This window comes from Rhinolophus sinicus, linkage group LG02 (genome assembly GCF_036562045.2).
Source record: "Rhinolophus sinicus isolate RSC01 linkage group LG02, ASM3656204v1, whole genome shotgun sequence".
NCBI lineage: Eukaryota > Metazoa > Chordata > Mammalia > Chiroptera > Rhinolophidae > Rhinolophus > Rhinolophus sinicus.
In genome coordinates, this window is record NC_133752.1 from 179,440,271 (window position 1) to 179,465,132 (window position 24,862).

The window sequence follows — 24,862 nt, forward strand, 5'->3', positions numbered from 1 at the left end:
AACAAAGTTGAAATCTCTAGAAACTAAAGCTTAGTAAAACCATTATAGTGACTGGTAGGAGTATTCAGAGAATGGGAGGCCTAGATTTATCAAAAGGAAGCAATGATCTAAAAATGTATGTATCAAGAAACACTGGTCCTGTTATCTAACACAGACAAGAGTTGTCACACTCTGATATGCATTTTTAGGAAAAGGGTGAGTTTACAAACATTGTCTCAGGCATATTTCATCTATGCTGCATATATAGGAATGATCTTGGAAAATTTCAATAGGAAAAAAATTAGTAGAGGAAAAATTATCTCTCTATTCAATGAAAAACAGTAAGTAAAGACTATTATTCCTTTTACTCCAAAGGAAAACTGAAAAGATCCCATTCTGAATTTACCTGTAGAAAGTAAAAAAGTCAAGAGGTCACAATCTTTAGATGTGGCTATATGTTCCTGTGCAATTTTGTGGTTAGAAGCTGGGAGGTGATTGGAATTGTTCCCTCTTTCAGAGGTAGGAAATGAGAGGTTATCCTGAGGTCAGGATCTTCAAACGTGGCTCTTGATTTAAATTGTGTTAACTTGCTCTGCTCCAGGATGAAAGCAATTATGACCAGATCAATGTGCTCCGCAGCTGGTTAGTCAGCTGCTCCAGAGTAGGCAGCCAGGAAAAAGCTTTGGGGCAGTCTCTGGGCACTGTGCCTCCTAAGATTGGAGTGCAGGCCAATACTTTACCACTAATTCTTAAAAGGTATTTTCAGCTCCCTAAAAAGTAAACTAAACATAAATAGGAAATATCCTCCTTTTAATTTCCCAAGTAAGCCATAATTGTTGAAGTGTTCCACATTTTAGTGTAATATTCAATAAAAAATATTTTGACACCTGTATATGAAACCATTACAATGGCTCAAGAATCTGCCTTAGAAGCATCAGCTGATTCCTGGAAGAGGTCATTTAAAAGGAACCTGCTCTGTTTTTAAAAGAAAGGGGGCAAACAAAGCTTTCTTAGAAAAAATCATAAGAGGATCCCAAAACCTAGGTAACTACAAAGTCTTCTTAAAGGAAATGGCTGGCATACAAAATTGTATGACCATTATGAGTGTGGTATTAACCATGAATTCACAGCATTATTCTAATTTTATTACAAAATCCATGTTAAAGTTTGAAACAGTGCTTCAGTCTTACTACTTTCTTTCAAGTTAAAGTTCAAGAAAAATATCTGATAGAGGGTTCATTCAATAAAAATAAGAATTGGTGAATCAACTGACTCGGGGTCAGTCCACTAATCAAGTTGGTAATTCAGGGAATCACAAAATGGGAAGAAAAAAAATTACACCCATGTGCCTTACGCATATTAACTTAAAACATTCAAATGTGCTTACCAATCTTTTGCTGTGAGACAAAGACATAAACCAGGTGTCAACACAGTCTACAATTTTTCATGGATTTCTTTAAAAGTGAAGGGAAAAGTTGAAAACCCCTGTCCAGCACTGAATGCCAAACGCTTTTAGATTTGTATGACCTTTCCAGGATTTTAATTCTTCCTTACATCTAACTCCACAAATTTGGGGGTTTTTTCCCATTTTTAGCAACCTGCCTTATTGAGTCTTTCCAAAATTTTCACAGAAAATTACGCATCGATATTTTATTGGTTTAGGTAAGATTTGATTAAATTATATAATTACAATAACATATACAGCTGGTATACAACCACTGGTAGGAAAAGAATGTAAGGTCAAACTAAAGAAAAGCCTACCAGCCACCAGTTTGCATTAAACATGCCATGGCTATCAGTCAGCCAATAGTAGTCTTACAGGGAGAATGAAAGCCACAAATTAATCAGACCTTCTAGTATACCTTCACTTGCCTTCTTAAATACACAGATGTCTCTGCAAGCATGCAACCATCTACAGTGTTTCCCCGAAAATAAGACCTGGTCAGATAATCAGCTCTAAAGCGTCTTTTGGAGCAAAAATTAATGTAAGACCCGGTATTACATTATGTTAGATAAGACCTGGTCTTATATTACAGTAAAATAAGACCGGGTCTTATATTAATTTTTGCTCCAAGACGCATTAGGGCTGATCGTCCAGCTTGGTCTTATTTTTGGGGAAACATTGTATGTCTTCCAAAATACTTGAAACTTGTAACACAATCCATAACTATAGTATATGTGGGGACAGAGCCTCAGAGAGCAGTTTCCAGGCTCTCGGCCTCACGTGGAGGGGTGCTGGCTCGGGTAGTAGCTGGCCGTCAGCTGTAGCCAGTTAGCCAACTGGCCACTGATATAACTGCCAATTGGCCACTGATATAACTGCCAATTGGCCACTATAACTGCCGCAGCTGGGCTGGGGAAGAAGAGTCGGTCGGTTGGCAGAAAAGTGGACAGCAGGTCGCACGTCGGGTAAATCCAGCCTCCACTGAGACTATAGTGGTATGACTCCCCTATCTATGGCTCTGTGGGTGTTCCTGTTTGGCCTCACCGCATCTTGCGTTCTTATGTGGGGAGCGGGAGCTGAGACCCTGCAGGCCACCCCGAAGGACACATGGCGCAGCAAGCAGGGTCTCCTGCACGACAGTATAGATGGATGATTTGAATGTTCTCTTCTACATGGAGTGTTAATGAACTATAATAAAATTTCTATGCAATTTTAACTAATATCTTAAACCGGAGAAAAGTTAAACAGAAAAGATGGAAAAAAGAACTAAACTCAATATTACAATTAAACAAAAATTTTGTTGCACAATCTTCCCATCATCCCACCTCTGTGAATGTAGTGATTTTTTTTTTTTAAATAAGGTTAAATTCCATGAGAAGTCTTTCTTTATTTCATACTTATAAGAAATACTGTTTGGAATAAGTGGTATCAGCTAAGATTTGATTATTTAAATAGAAATTTAAAATATTATAGGATTTGGTCTCATGATAGAAATTCAATTTATCATGCTTTGGGGCAAGGTTTATAGTGAGTTCCTAGGCACTTGAATACATGTTCATTTATATGACTGCTTTTATTATAGTAGCAGGCTGAAAATTTGATTAAAATGCAAGTATTAGGTGTGCAAACAATCAATAGGAAAGAAAACCTAATGGCACTCACCAAGGCTCTCCAGAACTTATGAGTAGTAAGATACAGTAAAAATGGGTATAAACTCATTATTACTGAACTTCAGAATGTATTTTACTCTAATTAACTTCACTCATATTTAATTACAGTAAGAAAGTTCAATTTAATAGATTTTTAGGAAGTGACTGGAGCATTAAAATGCTTTTCAAGAAGTCCTCTCCCCCCTTTGTAGTTCCAACAGCTTCCAAACATATGCATTTTTTTTTTATCAAGGAAAACACAAGACCTTTTTTTGATGCACAAGTTTGATTTTTTTATCTGGAAATTTAAAAGCAGCAGCATAAGTCTCTTGTTTTAAGCACACTGTTACAATTAAGCTTTTCCTGGTGCCCTAATGTGTTTTTACACATTTCACTGCATACATATTTCACTAGCATTACTCTCTCTGATATCCTCAGTAACACAAAAGGACAAAAGTTTCTATTGTTTTTTTATTCTTTCTGGAAGCAAAAAGGATTCAATTTAATGATTTTATTGATTGTTCAAAAGATTCTTATCTCTCTACTCTAGAATGCAATATTTATGGCTTACAATGAAGCCTGACACTGATTTTGACCCAAAATTTAATTTAACACTTGAAAGACTCAAATAAATCAGTCTCAACATTAAAATACGCGCAATCTTCTGTTTATAAAGCTAACCAGGCAATACACAAGTTTATGTCCCTATCCACTGGCAACCATAGCCTTCAAAAATGATTAGATACACAGAAAATGACTAGTACATAGTGATAACAATTTTTCTCTCAATGAGATTTAACTTTACGTACTTTACTACCCATTAGTTTCTCTAGGAACATCACACAAGAAGGCATATATAATAAACTCAAAGGGAAAAAAGTACATTAAAAAATCATTAATGTGAGTTTAGGTAAAATGCATTTTAACTGCTAAAAAGAGCTGGCGTTTTATCAATTTTCTCCTCTTGTGCAAGTCAAAATAATAAAATGTACTTTAAATAACAATAACACGGGAATGGAAAAGACAAAATTAACCGTTCACATTATAACTTTTCAGCAACCATTTTAAAATACAAGATCACTGTGAAACTAGAAGTTAATACTATCAAGGAAATGTCTTTTCCCTTTCTTACGTAATAGAAAAAAATAGTTCATAGTATTATATGCCAATCTGTTCTTGTACTTTCTTTGCATTAACTCTTTTCACCATCACAATAATCCTGCAATATTATTAAAATTATCTCCATTTTACGTATCTAAAGAAACTTAGTCACCAAAGAATTAAAACCTCACTCAAGGTCACAGCTAGTAAGCAGAAGAGCCAGTTGGAACCCACGTAGTTGAAGGCCCTACCTAGTCCATGCTCTTAACTGCTGAATATCCCAGAATAGGGTTAGTACATAACATCACTCAAGTATGAACTGGCTGGGTGCTTAGTAGTTTTTCTTTCTCCCAGCAGTTATAGAAATCAGTGGTTGAGAAATAAGGTACAAACTAATTCTTCCTCCTTTCCTTATGGGTATTCCTCACACTATGCTGTTTCCATACACATCCTTTCTATAGCATCTTCCTATTTGTTCCCAGTTAGTTTAAGCACAAGATTATGACCACTTTTGGAAAAGTGGAGATGTTTTGCTATTTGTGTTTTAAAACCCCATTTCTTTGGGAAGGACCTAGCTCTAAGACCCAAGTAAGTAATAGACAGAAGGACAGAAAGGAAGGCAGTTTTTAATAAACCCAACAAGTCACTCTCTAGAGTAATTTACAAGCAAGGGAGACCCAAATCTTACTGAGTTTAGGATATTTTGCAAATTTAATCAAACAGTCTAACATGTATGCGACAAAATTGGAACATAAATCAGGCCATGTTTTATGCTAACCTCTATTAAGAGTAAGATTTTATTAGCAACTGTATATAACTTTATCTTACTTGATTCTCACAAAAGCCTTATTGAGTTGGCATTGCTCTGCCCGTTTTACAAATGAGGAAACAAACTCAAAAATGTTAACAAATTTGCCTGAGATCACATAGCTAGCAAGCCCTACCATTTCTAATTGGCGATGTCTAAGAGACAAAAAAAAAAAAGGAGGGAAGGGAACAGAAGAATCAAAACCTATAGCTCCAAGGCTATTCACAGAAGATACCCAGGAATCTATTCGAGAAATGGAATTCAGTGAGTTACTACAGCTTAACAGAAATAGCCCCTAAGAATATCTAATTGAGAGGAAGATCAAGTGCAGGATGAGGAACCAATTCCACTTTGCTCTAAAGCAGAGGTTCTGCAAGAATCTTTGGGGTGGGGGCAGGGGGGGAGGGTCCGCAGGTTAAAACTATTTTTATAACATTATTATGAAATTATTTGCCATTTTCACTTTTTTCTCACATGTATGCAGTGAAGTTTTCCAGAGACTACAATGCACATAATATTGCAACAAACTGAAATGCAAAAGTAGATGTGAGAATCCAACTGTCTTCTAAACAAGCTAGACATTAGATTTGCAAATATGTAAAGCAATGCTACTCTTCTCACCATATTTTTAAATACCTGTATTTTTCATTTTAAAACATTTATGTTAATTTTTAATGTTATTTTTAAGTAAATTAATGTTTAAGAATATAAAGAGGTCCTCATGCCAAAAAAAGTTTAAAAGCCACCCCTCTTAAAGCCACTCTCAACCAATCCTCAAATCTAAAATCTGGTCTTCTAAATTGATTTATTCACCAGGATTAAGTGGGCTCTGTAAATGAAATGTTCCCAAGTTTCACCATATTATAAAGTCCTTAAGGACAGAAACATTTTCTTTTTAATCTTTGTGTCCCTCCCTAACCCCATCCCATCACTCACATCCAAAAGTAATTTGCTGTACCAAGCGAAATGATTTCTTATGGTATATTTCTAAGTTAACACTGCACTTCATCCCTAAGTTACATAAAACATTCTACAGTACCACATCACCTCAAAATAAACTGAACAGGATTGTCAACCTACAAAACTGAGAAGATCAGACTTTACCACATGGTAACACATGATGGCTCCACTGATGTAAAGATATCCTGTGAGGTTCAGCTCATCATTCACTCTGAACTAACTAACTCCTAACTCCAACATAAGAAACGTAAAAAGCATTTTAGGAGCTTCATTTTAATAGAATTAAGTAAAAATGTGTATTTAGATATTTAAAAGGTCACATTCTTATAGCTACTATAAGAATGAAACTTCAATTCCTTCAAAAACAGTAATTTAATTCTGTATCACATGACACATTTTTCAATTACCACCAAATAAAGGATTATGTATTGTTTTTTATATATTTTCAAAGTACAAATCTCACAAAATCTCCTACTTTCTAAATAGTCATGTTGCTTTCATTGAGAACGGTCTTAGCATACGTGGAATAAGGTAAATATGAATTTGCTCTTCATGTTTAAATAAACAAAGTGTGTAGGCAATTTCTAGCCTTTCACTCCAACAGATATCTAAACTGGACTACAATGTGCTATTTTGTCAGTCTGTAATGTATGACACAATAATAGTTTACACTTTAAAAAAAACACTGACAGTTTTCAAAGCTTTCATTAGACAAATTTTACTGGGTAGCGGCCAACTCCCCTCAGCAACAGTGTTAAGACTCTGGGCAACACGTTAAAAATGCCAGCACTCTTCAACCTTCTGATAAAGTTTTTATTTGGGGAAGGGAAGGGCTGTTTAAAGTGCAAAAATAATTTAAAAAATCACTTATAAAGTGGTCAGTTAGTTTATAAGTTAGTTGAAGATACTGGAAATACCCCCACAAAAAGAGTCTTCCTAGGGCTGAATCATTTACCAGTTGAACCTCAAATTTTTAAAACTATCACCATCTTCAGAAAAGCCTTCTTGTGATTTTGGAGGAGGAAGAAAACAAGTTTAATCCTCTACCACATTACTTGCTAAATGGAAAATTAGAAACTGCTCACATACCAATCCTAAGAGGGAAGGGGCATAACAACAAGCCAATTAACAAGTACACTTAATTTACTTTTATAAGAGGCCAGGGTGTAAGATTTCAATCAAAAAACTAATAAGAAAATTTGTACCACCTGACTAAACTCCATAGCCACAGCTTTGTTTTTTTCCAAAAGTTCTCATTTTCACTTCTGGGATTTTCTATTCTACTAATTTTACTTATTTAGGAAACCTAAGCATAATAGAAATAGAAAAATTAAAGTACCAAATTAAGACAAAATGAAGAAAAAAGAGGTTAAAATGTACATATGCATTACAAATAACAGTTCTTAAAAAAAATGTTCAAAGAAAGGTTTCCTATGAAGACAGAAAAATATTTTTAAATAATACATGAAGTAACCAGAATTCTGACAAACAAAACTGTTCTGCGACCTGAACATCTCCCTTCAGTGGAATTAAATGGGTTCTCATTAATCAGAGATTGAGTATTTGGGCCTAGATCTCTCTTCTTTGCTTCATTATTGCTTACTACCTGTTCAGTCCTGATCCTCAAACACTGAGAGGTAACATACTCTCACATTTAATTAACACTTGTAGCGACATGTTAATTACATACACCGTTGGCACTGATGGATGAAGGATTTACAGCATACGGGAAGTCCGCTAGGTGTAGCAGACATTGAGAGTAATAAACCCACTAACACAGGTTCAAATCCTCATTCCTTCATATAGGCACTGGGGAGAGTGAGAGAAGTATATGACACTGAGAAAGCCAACCTTAGTTTCCTTTCTGGAGAAGGGAAACAACTATCTCAAAAGGATGTGAGATCCAGATGAGAATGTATGTATTGTGCCTAGCACACAGGAGGCATTCAACAAATGTTACTTCCTCCACTGTACCTCCCAAATTATGATCAAATATATGTACTGTATACAAAAATTGCAGGCTACACGCCACTGACCTCCTTTCCTCAATCACAGTAAAAAATGAGTGATTAAATAACTTTTATGGGGTAATGTGGGAGCAAGTTGGTAAAATTATTTCTAAGAAAATATTCTTAATTTCAAACCACCCTGCAAACAGAATTTCCCACTAAGCAATTCTTATGTGAAAAACATCACGACAGACTGAATAGTTCCGTGAACAGCCTATATTTCTACATTTTGTACATGCACAGAAGAACTGCTGAGTGAAGCCAACAGGTCTTTCTCCATCTAGGCATATAAGGCCTTTGTCTTCTGACCCCACAACTTTTCAGCCGTATCTCCGAGATTATATATATATATATCTTGGTTTTCTTCCAACCTCTCTGGCCACTCTTTTGCAGGTCGAGAGAGAGAGAGAGAGAGAGAGAGAGAGAGAGAGAGAGAGAGAGAGAGAGAAACACCAGTATAGCCATTTAAGCACTAGAACTCTTAAGACCCAAATATTTTTCTTCTCATTCTATGCTTCCTCCTTAGGCAAATTCACCTAGGTGCATGGATTCAATCTAAACAGTAACTCCCACATTTCTATTTCTGATCCTTTTCTCTCTCTCTTCTGAGCTGCAGACTCATAAGACCCAACTGCCTACTTGGGTATCTTGGACTCTTTCATTGTCAAAGTTAAGACTCATTCCTCAGGGGAAAAATTCATTGTCAAACCCCTCACACCGCGAGAATGTATTGTCTTTGTAAATGGGCCTAAGATTTAGATTTTTTATAAATACATTTTCAAGTTTATCGTGGTTCTGAATGGGCACTGAAACCATCTGTACCCAGAGTTACAATCTACATTATCACCACTCAGCTGTCTTCAACAACATGACTTTACTATTCCAGGAAACTCTTGCCCAGGCAGATAAGAGTTGCAAATAACTTCATTGTTCATTTCAGGAACTTCCCCCAAACCCCATATAAACCAACATCAGACCATTCAACTTTTCAATAAATAATAGCAAATGATTGTTCACTTTCCAAGACTCTGAAAATCTCACCTCAAAACCCGTGCCTAACCTAAACTGTTGTATCAGGATCATTACTAATTCTATTCAAGCTCATGCACTGAAATACCTGCCTTAAAGACTCCAAATATTCAATAAATGTCCCAACTTGGCTCTCCCTTCCTACTTTGCTATTCTTTTCACCCATACATACACATACTCCCTTCACCCAGCAGATCCTACCAACTCTGTAAAAGTGGTACTCTACTATCATAAGCAATAAACTCACCAGGTTATTTTTTATGGTATTTTCCAGAGGCCAACATTCCACAGCACTACCAGATAGTTTCCCATGTCTGTTAAAATTCAGTTCAGCAATACTAGTTTTATCACAAATAGTATGAGGAAAACGTCAACACCTTTATAGAAGTTTATCATCATTAGGCAGCATCTGCTGACATTGGTTCCAGTTTCTCACTGAGTTAAAACAGCTAACTAGCCCACTAATTAAACTTCTAAATACCAAATAAAGAGATTACAAATACCAGAGGGTCCATTAAACCAGTGAGGAGTTCTAAGGACTATGGGAAATAAGTTACAGGCTGGTTTACCAATCTAAGCAGGAATCTTAGGACAAACAGGATGGGGAAAAATTGAATTAACATATAAACAATCCACAACACTAATAATCAGTAGAAGAAAAAAATACTGCTAAACATATTATAATTTAACAGTGAAAAAAAAACTTGTTTTCTTTACTGTAAAATTATTTTTAAACCATGATTTGGAATTAAGACACAATGAAATGCTGAATACATTTGCCAGAAAGTTGAGACTTCTTATCCACCAAGAATAAATATGTAAGCATTTATTTTCCTATAAATTATTTAAAGCACCTATAAGGCCACAGGCATGCTTACACCAAAGTAATCTGAAAGAAAACGTTAAGCATTTAAAATGCCTCAAAGATTGGGAGGGAGGATTCAAATTTTAAGGTCTAAATGTAAAAAAAGGAAACCATACACATACCGGAAGAAAATATGAATGAATTCCTTTATTTTCTTGTAGTGAAGACTTTTCTAACTACATTTCAAAATCCAGAAACATAAAAGAATTATATCAGCACATGAAAAAGGAAAAATTTTGCATTAAAACGTAATCTAAAAGATTATACACACACACACACACACACACACACCACACCACACCACATCACATCACAAATAAAGGGCTAATCACCCTATCAAGAACTCCTGAAACCAAAAGGAAAATGACAGATGACCTAACAGAAAAATAAAGAACATGAGAGTTCACAGAAGGGGAAAATAGTAAAATGCCCATTAAAAATACGAAAAAATATCCAATGTCATTCATTATGAGAGAAATACAATAGTCTCAGTTACACCAGTTCTCATCTATCAAACTGGAAAAATTCCAAAAGTGTGACAACACATTCAGCTGATCAGGCTATGGGAAAACAAGCTTCTCATACATTCAGGTAGTAGGACAAAATTGCAATTTGGCTATATCTAACAGAATTACAGAAGCATCTATTTTTTTTAAATAAACGTTTTATTTTATAATAGTTTTAGATTTACAGAAAAATTGCAAAGATAGTACACAGAGTTATCCTACAGCACTCTCCTAGTTTCTGTTATTAAGATCTTATATTAGCATGGTACGTTTGTCACCATTAACAAACCAAAATTGATATATTCTATAAATTTCATTAGTTTTTACCTATCCAGTATACATTACAGTATAATCGTGTCTTCTGAGGTTCATCTTAGCTGTCACAGTTTCTCAGACTTCCCGTTTTTAGATGACCTTGACAGTTTTGAGGAGTACTGTTCATGATTTTGCAGAATATCCTTCAATTTGTATTTGTCTTATGTTCTTCTCATGATTAGACTGGGGTTACAGTTTTCGGGGGGAGACAGACCATAGAGGTGAAGTGCCATTCTCATCACTTCATACTATCAACATGATTTATAACTGTTAACCCTTAGACTGTTCAGGCTGTTGTAACAAAGTATCTTGAACTGGATAGCTTATAAACAATAGAAATGTATTTCTCCCAGTTCCAGAGGCTGGGAAGTCTAAGATCAAGGCCCCTGCAGATTTGGTGTCTGGTGAGAAACCATTTCCTAGTTCATAGACTGCTATTTTCTTTCAGAGTCCCGCCATGACAGAAGGGAGGTGAGAGGTCTCTGGGGTCTCTTATAAAGGCCACTAATCCCATTCATGAGGGCTCCACTCTCATGACATAGGAACCACCCAAAAGTCCCACCTCCAAATACCATCACATTAGGGGATTAGGTTTCAACATGAATTTTGGAGGGACACATTCAGTCTATAGGATCAATACTACATATTTACATTTATAGTATTTGTAGTACATTTATAGTCTTTATAATGTACATAAAAAATATAGTATAATATTTATAGTATTAAGCCTTGGTCAGATGGCTGATATAGTATTTGTCAGGTTTCTCTTATGTTACCTTTTTCCCCATTTTTCCACTCCTTAAGTGGGGAGTTACGTTACACCTCCTTGAGAGCTGAGTATCTACATAAATTATTCGGAATTATTCTGCACAGATTTGTCTACTCTCCATTTATTTATTTATATCATAATGGATTAATGGGTATTATTTTATATTTGAACTATAATCCAATACTATTTTATTCTGTTGTTCAAATTATTCTAGCATGAGCGACTGCGAGCTCTCTCAAGTTGGCTCCCGTGTCCCTTTTACATTCCTCACTCATTGTTTTTGAGTACTTTCTTATTTTCCAGCATTATAAGATGTTCCAGGTTCACCTTGTACATTTATTTTCTGTCCCAGTCCTGGACTCAGCCATTTCTTCAAGGAGCCCTGGTTCCTTTTATGGAACAACGGTATTAGAAACCAAGACCTGGGCACCAGATGTGCTCATTGCTACTCGGGGTCGTTTCTTCAAGCCCTCTCAGCTGACAAAGCAAGGAAATATACAGAGGGTGCTAAAAAAGTGTATACACATTTTAAGTAAAGAAAAAACTGCATTAAAATTGTAATACTCGATATATATACCGATAACAAAGGATGAATACAAATTACGTGTATACTTTTTTTTTGGCACCCCCAGTATGTGTGTATAGAAGCATTTATCAATTGACCTAGATAGAGATTCTACTTCTTAGACTCTAAACCACCCATTTTTTTATGCAAGTACAAAATGTTATACGTTATTCATTTGGCATTGCTTAAGAGCAAAAGATAGGAAACAACCCAAGTGTCCACACAAGACTGAGTAACTAAACTATCATATATCCACAGAAGAGCTACTCAGCTATTAAAAATAAAGATGTTTATCTAGATATGGAAAAATCTCCAAAATAAAATATACATGTTTATATTTGCAAACAGAAACAATGGAAGAATACACAGAAGAAATGTTTACCTATAAAAGGTATGGGAGGAGAAACAGGAAGCACAGAGCAAAGGAGAAAACAAGACTTCTCTTTGTAGCTCTCTCTACATACCTTTGAGTTTTTATTCATAGCACTTATTCAAAAAACTTTAATTTTTAAAAAGAACTTAAAATGCCTACAAAAATGGAAGGATCTGAAGGGTTCAAATGAAGAAAGTGGGGAGGAAGAGATCATCATTTCTGTAAAGTAAATACTATGAGACAAGGTAGCTCTAGCTCAAGAATAATTATGTACCAAAAAATCCTTTGTGGGGCGGCCAGATGGCTCAGTTGGTTAGAGGGCGAGATCTGAACAACAGGGCTGCCAGTTCGATTCCCACATGGGCCAGCGAGCTGCGCTCTCCACAACTAGAATGAAGACAACGAGCTGCCGCTGAGCTGCTGGAGGAGCGGCCGACAGCATGGCTGATTGTATGTATTAGATTTCATTGGTCACCTAAGCAACATTCACTCCATTTGTCATTCATTCTTCCTTATAGAAGTTTGATTTTGTTTAGGAGTCCACCCTCTTCAACCCACCCCTGAGAGCTGTATCCTGATTTTTCTTAGCAATTATGGTTGGCAGTGATTGGCTTGGGCATGGACACATGATGCATTTTAGCCAGTAAGACATGAAAGGGGGCGGCTGGATGGCTCAGTTGGTTAGATTGCAAGCTCTGAACAACAGGGCTGCCAGTTCAATTCCCACATGGGCCAGTGAGCTGCACCCTCTACAACTATATTGAAGACAACCAGCTGCCGCTGAGTTTCTGGAGAGGCGGCCAGATGGCTCAGTTGGTTAGAGCAAAAGCTCTCAACAACAAGGTTGCCGGTTCAATTCCAGCATGGGATGGTGGGCTGCGCCCCCTGCAACTAAGATTGAAAACGGCAACTGGACTTGGAGTTGAGCTGCGCCCTCCACTAGATTGAAGGACAATGACTTGGAGCTGATGGGCCCTGGAGAAACACACTGTTCCCCAATATTCCCCAATTAAAAATTAAAGAAAAAAATCCCCTTTATTTCCTTTAGTAAAATGGAAGTACATTTAAGTCAAACGTAGTCGACTTTAAAGTACTGAAAGGCACGATAGCTGCTAAAAAAATCCTATTCTTATAACCTGTATGTAACTTAACTGAATTACTATGAAGTTGATAGTGTTGTATGATTACCTATGTTAGCACAGAGGTAAAGAACTACAAAATTATTTGTAGAAGCAAAATTAGTATTTGGGTTCTTGATTAGTATGTTGACATTCACAGTTAAATAAAAAAGATCTATTATTTCTATATGTGATAAATTTTTTAGTTTTTATCTCTTATTTCCCCAACAAAATGGTAAAACCAATATCTAACATATGGAAACATTTCCTGATTGGAAGCTAAAAATGGCAGAAGGTTTTCAAATTAAATACATATTTCCAAGTGCTCCTAAGAGACAGTAATTTTATGTCTCTGAGGTGAACCAAACCATTCTTTCTAGCATTCCCAATGCAGAAAAGCAATCCTTTGAGGCCTCTTCTGAAACATCAACATACCACAAAAGGTTGTCCTTCCAACATTCAAAAGTAATTCACAAAGCTTTTAGCCAGGTAGATTTGATTTGGGGATTCCACTTCTGTATATCTACCCACCCTAAGGAAATGTAAAATAGAGGGTGTGTCATATGCTAGACTTTGTCTCCGCAAAATTTAAAATAGTGAAAAGTAATAATTTAATAATTATCAACTACTATGAAATGGTTAAATTTCTTTTGATGGATTGATGAAAATGATAACCATAAGAATTATTTGGTACTATAAAAATAAAAACTTACGTTAATTATCAAAAGGATCTTAAACAAAAATAATAAACTCTATATATGAAAAAAAGAAAAAATGACAGAGAATATCTGAAAATGATAATCATTGCTAGGGAATTTAGATTATGTTCTATTTTCCACATTATTATATATTCTGATATTTTAAAAAATAAATTTCAAAAACATACTTGAGACCATACAGATAGAAAACAGTAAGACACTGGTAAGAAACTACTAAAGTAATTAAGCAAGAAGGCCATTAGAGTGAGGTGGCTCTAATGCCTTGGTAGTCTACATAAGTAAACCAAAACCTAAGCCAATGCACTTGAATCTGAGAAAATGAAACTTAAGAACCAATCACAAACAGCTAACTAGGCTGTCCCAAATAAGGCAACTGCTTAAGCTATAGCCAATCAAATAATGTCGTTGCTTTGCTTCCATATCTTCTCAATAAAAGCCTCCCCCCTAGTTCCTATTAGTAGACCACTCCTAACAACCTTTGGCTCAGAGTTGCCCAATTGGAATCAATGTATGCTCAAATAAACTTGAAATTTTTAATGTGTTTCAGTTTACCCTTTAACAAAACAAACTAAAAAAGCAAGACCAAAACATTCAGTAAAGGGATAAAAAAAAATAATTGTAACAGAAGCCTTTTATACATAAACTTAAGGAAACCCCCCAAAACAAAACTAGAAAATTCAAAATTGAATAAAGAGAAAAAATAAGATGGAATGATGGAAAGTTCTAATCAGTTAATCAGTTCCCCTTTACTTTAAATTTAATTTATATGAGTGTACCTCCCCTTAACACTATGTTAAACCCTAGAAGTACTTTTTAAACCCAAGAATTGCCAGAACATTTAAAAAATCCAAATTCATAGATTCTAATTCAGTTGTTCTGAGACAAAGCTTGAGATTTTACACACACAAACACACACACACACACACACACACACACACACACACACACAAAGTATCTAGCTTTTCTTGTTTGTTTTAAATCAACAAGGGTTCTGAAGTTCAGGTCAAGGACACTGACCTAGAAGAACATAATAAACAAAAATATGAGATAATGAATAGTAAGCATCCCAACAGATTTTATGACAAAGGATAAAATGCAAAACAAGTTTCTTCTTTTGATGGATATTATATGACCTGATATTCTATTTTGATGTCAGAAAACCTGAGTCACACACAAAAGTCATTAGAAAAGGAAATCAAATATTATCTAGACCAGGGGTGTCCAAACTGCGGCCTGCAGGCCAACTGAGGCCCGCAATCCATTTTTAATTGGCCCTCAGCAAATTCTAAAAATATATTTAGTTTACTTAAATAAACCAGGTGAGGCAATACGTACTTCACGTTGAGGGAGTGGCCGGCTGTTTGTGTATTTTACAGCATATGGCCCTTGGTAAAAAACGTTGAAAGAAGTTTGGACACCCCTGGTCTACACTGTTAAGATGTCAAACAAATGGTATATAGCACAGGCCTGAAGAAGGGTAATAGAACAGAATAAATGGTTGCAAGAAAAATTTGGTTGGCCCTATGGAAAAGCTTATCAGTATGCTAATCAGGAAGATTATGACAGCTTTATTTCTAATTGGTCATGAGATAAGAAACAATAAATGTCCTACATTACTTCTCTGTTAGTCTACTATACTATCTCCCTCCCTCCATTATACCTAAAGGATGCAACATACATCCATTAGTAACACTAACTCACTAATACTTTGATTCTCAAATTCAGTGAGAGCAGGGAGGCATATGAGAAAATCTAGGATGTATAGTTTTAAAAGCCAGAGATTATTTTCATTCAATTGTCCTTGTGAATCACTTGTTTAGACATTCATCAAGCTGAAGGAATCAATCAGCTAAACAATTTTAGTACTATTATCAGCAGTTCTTCCCATTATATTAAATAGTAACAAAAATAATTGCTAACTGTGAGTGCTACGTGCAAGTTACTTTGCAAAGTGCTTTACATGTGTCATTTGATTTAATTCCCACAACCCTATGAAGTAGGTTCTGGCATCTCCTAACTTCATAGAAGAAACTGGCTGTTAAGTGTTTAACTATAGTTCAAGAGCACATAGTTATCACTTGTTACTGAAGTAAGTCTTTGTGGAAAAAAGAAAAACATATAACCAATTCTAAACTTTATATAATAGAAATGAGAGTTGCATATTTTTTCAAAAAATATAGCTGAAATAAAAAATGTCAACCATTTCATAACTTCTTGGGAAGAAAAGGGACCACAGGAAAATAGAAATGTAAATAATATTTGGAGAATGTAGAGGGGCAAAAATCCATGCTCACAAACTTAAGAGCAAAAATTACTGCAAAATTCAATGCAGACTCTACTGTTCCTGGAGTGATAAAATGCAGGAAAATAAATCATGATCTTGAAAACGTAACTGATATAAAAAAAATTTAATATTTTAAATTTATCCATTCATCTATCCATTCCATTCAATTAAAACAATATAATAAGTTGAGGAATATGAAAAAGCACCAAATCTCACAAATTATGAAAACTCACTTTTAAATGTCACATCTCAAATAAGATGTTATCAAGCCATAATACCTGAGTTTTAAAATAAATCTAGTTCTAATACACCTACTATAACAATTTAAAAACCTTAGTAAAACGTCTTTAATTTAAAAAGTAGACCATAAAGCACTTATTTTATTACAGTAATCCCAATGAAAACAAAGCTCCTGGTCAACTGTATACATAAACTATCAGGGTGATAGAAATGACATTAAATGCACCGTTCTATCTGTTAGAGTGCAATTTTGTACTTTACTTCAGTAAATGCATTTAAGCCCAGTACTATACAGCTAAAGAGCTGGATTTCATTAAGGATGCAATTTTACTCTTGATACCGACCAATGTTTTTAGACCTTTAGAAATAGGTATTTTACTTACATACAGATTTGTAATTTTGTATTTCCAATTTGTCTAAAACATAACAAGTTAGTACAGCTCACATGTAATTAAAATTAGGACCAATAATGTCAAATTATTGCCCCTTCAGGTTGGCCTACAAACCGCTTCCAGGTTACTCTCACACAAATACCGGCTTCAAGTAGCTCCAATACTCAAAACTTCTGATGGCTTTTTATTACCTATCAGAATTAATAGTTGGCTCTTTCTAGGCCATGACCCTAATTTACTAATTCAGTGTTGTTCCCCTAATCTCATCAATCTATCCATTCAATTAAACAATAAATAATTTGGGGGGAATTCAGAAATTTAAAAAGCACTGTCCTTCTGAAGCACAAAGCCCATAAAGATGGAAGAGATTTGTAAATAATTACTATACAATGTGTTAAGTATTAGGTTGGTGCAAAAGTAACTGGGGTTTAAAAGGTTAAAAATTGCAAAAGCCACAATTACTTGTGCACCAACCTAATACTACAGTAGACATAAATGCTAAAGCAGAATCACTATAACTTTGGCAGAATGGGTCAAAGAAGACTTCAGAGGAAATGACAATTATCCTGAAAAATGAGAATTTCTCTCCAAGTGTCACAGCACTGCACTATCAACACAACAGTCTCCTCATCTTGGTGTCCCAAGCAGGTAAGATACTTCAGACATGGATGGATGGATGGATGGATGGATGGATGGATGGATGGATGGGTATTCTGAAGGGAAAAAGGAAGGAAAGGAAAGGGAGGACAAAGGGATAAAAAGACACGTATATGAAGAAATAATATATAATTTTAGATTAAAATGGGGCAAATTGGAAGTGGTAATTCAGACGAGGCATTCCAAAATCCTGACATATGAAAATGACAACAGAAAGGGAAATCTAGAAGATATTTAGGAAATAAAATTAACAGGATTTGGTGTGACTGGACTAAGGGAGGGGAACATAGAAAAACATAAGAACTGCAAAATGTTTTGGCTTCAGTAACTAAGCTGACGGTGGTTTATTGACTGTGACTGGGAATGGAGGCAGGGATAGTAAAGAGTTTGGCTCCAGTAAGGGAGCACTAAGAAGCAGTATCTGGGAAGCAGCTAGGAAGGAACTCAGAAAAGAGGTCTAGGTTCGAAATAAAGATGAGGAGATCATCAGCATGTAGATGATAAAAACAAAGCACTAAATATGAACGAGACTATCCAAGGAACACGTAAAACATGAGAAGAGGGCCAACCACAGAACATTCCAGACAACCAATACTGTCATTTCACGTTACAATAGCAACACAGTATATTTTTATAACATATATAATGACTAACACAATACCTAGACACAACAAATGTCTTAAAAGTACTTACTTACATCCTTGAATTAATTGGAAAATCAAATTTATTAAGTAAAATAAAGCCATAAATAAAGGATCATTTCTGAAAAACAATTCAATAAGACAGGCTCAAGGGGCTAAAGTCTGCTTAAGGAATCCAAAATTTACTTCAAAAATCAAAGAAAAGCTCTCTTCCCACCAGAAATAGCAGTACAAATCAATAATTATAAAAATCTGGAATTATGCTACACTTGGAAAAAAGTCTATTTTAAAAGCAACACTTAAAAATACACATTAACTAATTTAAAGGATAATGCCTCTAATTGGAGTGTTAAGAGGCCCAATGTTAACTGATAATTTTTCACAAATATTATCAATTTTTACCAAACTTGGTTAGTATTGTATTTAACATTAACACACACTAATAATTAACCATCAATTGTAAGAATAGCAGTATTACAATATATATTTGACAAGAATAAAGTGAGTTAGTAACTAACCTGGAATACAGTGAAAGAAAAATTATTCTTGGGTCCTTTTCCCCTTCTTTACAAATATGCATACAAAATTTAGAGTATTCTTGAAAGTATTTACATTAACTAGGGCATAAAAGGAAACTAGGGCACACAAAAAAAATGTGCTATTAAAAGCCTGACAAACTTTTTTAAATTAACTTTTATGGCAACAAAATAAAAGAAAGCAAATCTTTCATTCTTTTTCACTTCAATGGACTGCTGTCAGGTCAAGTCAATAAAATATTCTGTTCTTTAAATATGAATAGGAGATAAAGTATATATTAACAATACTAATTTGCAATTTTTATATCATAAAAGTCAGTTTTCAATATAAAAAGTTATGACCAAAAAAGTACAACCTGGTCTGATATTTTCATTTTTCAGTGGTATATAGCCACATATCAATAAAAACACAAGACCAAAATTTACACTTTACTTAATTAAAATAAGCAATACCAAAACCAAAAATCAATAGGCAATTGTATGCGTATAGACATACAGACATAAAATTTATCTACCTTAAGGCAAAATTTTCACCCAATACTGAAGCAACCTACACAGCATGCAAGTGGGCTGTCTTCCCTTTTATGGCATATGTTCAAATAATTCAACATAATTTTAACACATGTAGAACAAAAATAAACATACAAGTAAAAATGAAAGTAAATATACTTGTATCACAAGGCCAGCTATATATATGTATTTTTTTTTTTTGCTTTCCAGCACCCATATTCATTTTACTTTATGTCCAAAGAACTCTAATTGATAAACCCATGATTAAAAATAAATCTACAAATATTGTAAATATCTTTTTAGCATCTTGATTTTAATTCAGCTATAAAAATGTCCTCCCTTAAACATTTTGTATAGGTCCATTTTTTTATGAAGTAAACTAACCCAATGGAATTTAAATCTAATTTTGATAAACGTTTTAATTCACCACTTTTTAGATCTCTCTACAGCAGACACTCAACACTGACTTTAACATCACATCCCCCATGGAAGCACTCACTATACGGTAGTGGTTTCAATGCCTAAACAGGAATCTTCACTATAGAGGTAGGACCCTGGAGAAAATCAATTACTTAAAATAAGGTCTCCGTTTCCTTATTTAAAAAACAGGCGCAATATCTATAGGATGGAATTATTGTGAGGATTTAACAAGTTAACACTTGGCCCAGTACCTTGCAGAAGAGGTATTAAGATTCTTTCACATAGCTTATACCAAAATATATTTTAAAAAGGAGACTTTGGAAAGCAAGATAATTTTCGATCACTGCAATATGCTATGGATCTGTACATCTACCACCTCAAATACAGTATTCAGTATATGTTACTGCAGAATATAAGATTATTTATAGTAGCACTCCACCAATTAGATTCACTGGTAGATGTCCATTGATTTTCCAAGTTGGCCAACACAGAGAGGAAAGAAAACAGGCTAGAAAAGGTAAGCTACAGTCAGATGTATTCAATACATCTTTCTGGCCCTTGGCAATGCCTCTTTCCAGGTCAATATTTTGCAGATATCAAAGTAATTACCAACTAAAAAAGATTGGAAGCAAAATAATGACAAAGAATCCACTAATGACAGGAAGCATTCTTGGCTTAAATTGTAAGTATCTCTTAGAAATTTATTTTTTTTTAAAAATAAGCCAGTCTAATAGGTCCTCTTCCAAACAGTTCAAATAAATTACCAACATTATAGGTTGAATGCTAGTAAGCTATACCAGGTTTTCCATTGTAGGCAGTTTTTTACCTCACAAATAGTAAATAAACCTCATTTTTAAATGTCATAAACCTATTTTTTACCTTCATCATTTAAAATGCAAAATGTCATAACCGATTCATAAAATGCACTTTAAATAACTTAATCCATGTAAAAATTTGAGCAAAAATTAGTCAAAATTCAAAGGATATAAAATTATTCTTCCTTCGCATGCATGAAAGGAGGCAATTTTTAAAACAGATAAAATACTCTAAAGAATATTTTCATAAACAAGCTGGATTTGGCATGTCCTTTTTTTTTTTTTTACAATACAGCAATAAATTCATGAAGTAAATGTCCACAATGGAAGTATAAAAGCTATATAAAAGAATGACATAACATGATGCTGTAATTTTTATAAAGACTAGAGATCAGTAATAATGATTCAAAATGTAGTGCCTTATAAATATTCAGCATTAGACAATAATGAAGAAAATACCAGGGCAAAGATTTTGTGTTCAGATTTTTTTGTTTTAATATTAAGGGACACCACCATCATCTTCACACTTTTGAATATCTACCTCTGTTGCCATTATAGCTTCCATTGTTCTCAATGAAATATTTGCAGTTTTTTAATTAGTACTATTTCACCAGTAAAGGGAAAGAGGTAACTATTGCTGAAAATTAGGGAAAAAACAAAAGCCTTGACAGAATAAAATATTTTATATAATATCTCTTTCCACCATAATTGTAGGACTGAACCAATATCTGAAAACTAAAAATATCAACAAATATATACATTAAAATCTGCTTGGTCAACACAGCTATTCTGTGCTACAAAGAAAATAAAATTTAATTTTCCTGTTTTTTGGTAAAACCAATGACTTATTAGAACACGAGTTTACAAATTTTACCATATATTGTATGTGTTCTTCCAATTTCATCTTTCCTTACTATACTATCTCTTTTTCCTACTGGTAACCAGAGTACATTTGGCTGGGTGCACTGTTTCAAATACCTAACATTAAAAGATACTTTTTTGTAACTGAATCCAAGGATGCCAATAAATTACACATTTTATAGAAGCTTCTTTAGTACCAGGCCAATTAGGATATTAACAAGACTTCAATTCTTCATATACTTTTCTTCCTGATTTATAAAAGTATTGTGAAAATGTGAAAAATCAGAAATGTATTTTTATTTGCCCATAAATCCCACCATCCAGAAATCTTTTACTTTTTGGTAGATTTCCTTCCAGTGAGAATTAAACTTCGATTATCTAATTAGACACTAATAAATATGCAAAAAAATCAATATTCTCAATATGGCCTTTTGCTAAATGTTATATAAAACATCGATTATTAGTATGACCTGTTAATTTCACAAAGACATCCAAACTATGTTAAGGGGGGGGGAGGAGGTGGGCAGTGTGTGTAGGAAGTCCACAGCTTAGACACTGATTCCTAAACCCCTTTAACAATTTTTACAGTCAACATTTTAATGGTAGCAGGCAACAAGATATGACTGTCCTTATACACAATATCAACAGTAACATCCCTACATCAAACAGGCTTTACTTATATTTTCTTTGCATTCATATTTCAATGTGTTTTTATTTTCGCTGTAAAAAATAGTAACAATATATTTGCATAGTAATTTTAAAACAGCTTAAATTCAAAGACTCAGCTATTTTCTATGAGGCCCAGCACTTAAATTGTTGGTGTTTCTGGCCCATAAGATAGTTTACCAGATAAAAGGATAGCACTTTTTATACTCCAATATTCTCTGTCATAACATAAAAACACGAATATTCCTTAAATGTAGCCAGTTTTTTCTTTTGTTCTAAATGTTGTTTATGGAACAATCTTAGAATTACAGATGTTAGAACTACAAAGACCAAAATGACTTCATTAACAAAACAACATCCCAACATTTAATAAGCCCACTACTTAGTCTCATAAAAGAACAAAACCTGTGATAAGACGACTAATTTTTTTCTTAAAATTTGGTTGAACCTTATTTCTAGCTTCAAGGGAGGATTTCCTCTACTCAAGGCCTCAAAGATCTTAAGATCCCATTCATTTTTTCTGCCCAATGGTTAACAAAACAAGTCAAAAATACAGTAATTCAGATTTGTTACTCTAACCTCCTTACACAAGCGCCTCTTAAATCCTTCAAGAATCAGCAAACTTTGAGGAAAGAATTGTCCGTCTTTAAGTCAAGCATTTCCTGATAAGTGACAGAAGGTCTGACTGCTAGGAATACACTTTGCTGACCCTAGAAATAGCCAAAACTCCAGATAAAATTGGCCACTTTTGAATCTAGAAAATTAATTTGGCTAACTAAAGAGGCGATAAGCCATGACCAACGTCGTATCTTTTGGTGGACATATTAATAATGTACATACAGGACGAGAGCCACAGATTTCAGCGAAACGCTTTTGCCCTTTCTGCAGAAGAAAAGCTAATTGTTAATGGCCATGTGACATTATAAGATCCCAGAAAGGAAAGGGTAGGAGGAAGAGAGAAGAGTTCAAGGCAGTTCAGGGTCAGAACTAGCTCAGGCATCCTGTCATTAGCAAACGTTCTTCAGCAGAAGGCAAAAATACTGCTTACCCGAAAAGGAGTGGGTGAAAAGTAGGGGGAGAACGAGGGGAAAACCACAGGAGAGTCAATGTGGCAGTGAGGGGGTGATGAGAGGGAGGCAATCTGGAGCTATTCAGCTGAGTTGGGGAGCAAAAGCATGCGGCACAAAAACGATGAGAAAAGCGACTGCGACGGAGACAATACTTGGCAGCCCCCCATCTCCCCTTCCCCATGGGTTCCTAGGGTTTCCCACAGTGCTTCCACCTCTGCTCTAGACCAACACTCATGGGTGTGACCCGCCAGAAGGAGGTTGCCCCCATCTTTGTCTCCGCCCGAGCCCCACGCGAGGGCTGCTCCTCCCCCTCCTCCGCGCGCCCCACCCGCGCACACCCTCGGCGTCTCCAAGGAGCTAGAAGCGGCGCGGCCGCCGCCCCCTTGCCCACCTCCGGCGGACCCGCGTCCTTTCCTTTCCCTCCGAGCTGCGCCGCCCGCGCCTGCAGCTCCACCCCCGCCGAGAGACCTTTGTGTCGTGGGGGACTTTCAGGCTCTCCCCCTCCTCGGCCTCGCGGGGAGACCGGCCTCCCCCGGAGACCAAAGCGGCAGCAAGCACCGGAGGCGGCGGCAGCTGCAGGCGCCTCCCGCGAAGGATCCCACAGACACCCACACCCCACCCCACCCCCGGAAATGCCCTGACGACCCCACGTCCTCGCTGGACCCGAGGGGCGACAAGCACACGCGAGCCCCCTGAGCCGCGCCTCCCTTTCTCAACTTCCCGGCCGGGCCTGAGCCTCCCGCGCCCCCACCAGCCGCCCGCCCCGACCCTCCGTCCCAAGCTCCCTCCGGCCCCTCCCAGCCCGGGGTCAGCGGGGCATCAGGGAAAGCGCCGCGCCGACGCCCGCAGCCAACTCACCAGCAAGTGCGGGGGCCGCGTCCCGCAGCGAGGCGAGGCGCGGCGCCGAGGGAAAGCTGCTCCGCCGACGCCCGCGGCGACCGGATGCAGGTCCGGGTCCCAGCAGCTGGCAGATCGAGGCGCCTCCGAGGGGCAGGCCTCCGCCGCCGCAGCCGCCTTCCGGCTCTCGCCGAGGGTCCGGAGCCTCCGGGAGGGGCCGCGGGGTCCCTTACGCGTTGCCAAGCCCCCGGGTCAACATGGCTCCCGTGCCGCCGAGCCGCGCGGGCGTCCCACTAATCCCCTCGGAGGAGCCCGGGCGGGAGCGAGGCGGGCAGGGAGGCGCCGACGCCTGCTTGAGGCTGCCCGGCCGAACGCGGACTCCTTCCTCTCTGGGGCCGGACGGCGAGAAGCTGAAGAGACCGCGGGCGGCCGCTTTCGCTCGCTGCGTGTACGTCGCTTTCTCACTCGGCGGCTGCAGACTGACGCCTCCGCCTGTTCCCCGGAGGAGAGAGAGCGAGAGAGAAAAAAGACTTTTATTGAAACGATCCAACCAGCGGCGGCGGAGAAAACCGACCGGCCGCCGAAGCCTTCCCCACCCCCGCCTGAGCGGCAAGCTGGGGGCAGCGCGACCCCTGCCGGCGGCAGCGGAGGGGGCGGGGCCTAGAGGGCGGGGCGGGGTATCCCCGGGAAACCCCCGCCCCGAGGTGGGGGCCTTAGTCGACTC

The 24,862-nt window shown here is 36.8% G+C and overlaps 1 protein-coding gene across 2 annotated transcripts in view; it reads right to left on the bottom strand.

The window, feature by feature from the left end:
* CDK17 (cyclin dependent kinase 17) overlaps positions 1 to 24,291 on the bottom strand; it is an 87,129-nt gene extending 62,838 nt beyond the window's left edge. The window contains exon 1 of one of the 2 annotated variants that reach the window (XM_019732143.2): positions 24,160 to 24,291. The gene's annotated coding sequence lies outside the window, so the exon portion shown is untranslated. The remainder of the gene's footprint in view (positions 1 to 24,159) is intronic. The other variant, XM_019732145.2, reaches the window with a different exon arrangement.
* Positions 24,292 to 24,862: the final 571 nt, after the last annotated feature.